Genomic DNA, 1,285 nt, shown 5'->3' with positions numbered 1-1,285 from the left:
TTTTGTTGTGCTTTTGGATTGTTCTTGTTTTATATTTTTCCTATATTTGGTATTTATGTTATTTTACTGGAAAATGTTATCTAAAGCTAGACACAGATTAGTAAATTGATATTTTCAGCTGTTCCACTTATTGGTATAGTTAACTTAAAAAGTTTCTAATAGGAAAGCAAGAGAACAGTGTTTTACAAAAAAAAAAAAAAAAAGCAAGAGAACAGAAGAAGATGCACGCTTGGTCTTCCACAGGCTGTCCATGTGGGGTTCTTGACACACAAATACAACAATGTAGGGTTTATTTATTTATAGTAGTTAAAAAAGAACAAATCAGTATGGGATTATTTCCTTTCTGTTTGTAACAAAATAAGATATATATGTACATCTATTATTTAAAAATTAGTTAGACGAGAGTTTAACATATGTAATGGATATGAGTGTTCTCCATCAAAAGCTAAGTGATTTTGAGTTACAAGCATAAGATAGTATCAAAACGATGATTGGTGGCTCTATAGATGAAAAGGATAATGAATTGACTAAGCTTTATATGTAGTAGAGTTGAGAGAGTGGGGAAGTAAAGCAGGTATATGAATATGATGGGGAATTAGGTGAGATTTGTTAAGTACTAATAACTTTAGTTGGAGTATAATAGTTGATGATATTGGCTTAAAGATGAACCACGAGAAGTGGCGATCCCTATCATTGTCTGTTACGTGTAATTAATTCATCTACACCATTTTAGTGGTGATGTCAGCTATGCGTATAAACACCCTGGCCTCCAAAAATAATAAATCTGACACTCTTATTAGGGTTCTAACTTCTAAGGATTTCTAGATTTCAGCCCACGAATTGAGACCCGTTTTTGAAAGGGTTGAAGGTTGATTACGGTTTGGTAGAATAGTGGTAGATTTATTATATCCTCTATATATTAACAGCGAAGCACTTTTTTGAAAAAACTGATGTATCATCGCCATTCTCTATATATTAATAGTGAAACACTCTTTTGAAAAAATTGATGTATCACCGTCATAAAGCTCGAGACACATTTAGCTATTTACCTTCATTTTGATTTATTATTTACAGTTATATGTCATTGTATTTTTAACAAAAAATAATAATAAGAAAACAAATGTGTTATTTTAAAAAACTTTATCACATAACTTTATTAATATTAATTAAGTTTAAGTTTTAATTATATTCTATGTATTAGAAAAATGAATTATTGAAATGCATTTGGGTTATTCGCGGATCTCACGAATTCAAGTGGGATGAATACAAAAATATTTTACAGCTC

This window comes from Camelina sativa, chromosome 9, assembly GCF_030686135.1.
Source record: "Camelina sativa cultivar CO46 ecotype springtype chromosome 9, ASM3068613v1".
Taxonomy (NCBI): domain Eukaryota; kingdom Viridiplantae; phylum Streptophyta; class Magnoliopsida; order Brassicales; family Brassicaceae; genus Camelina; species Camelina sativa.
This window is presented reverse-complemented; position numbering follows the sequence as displayed.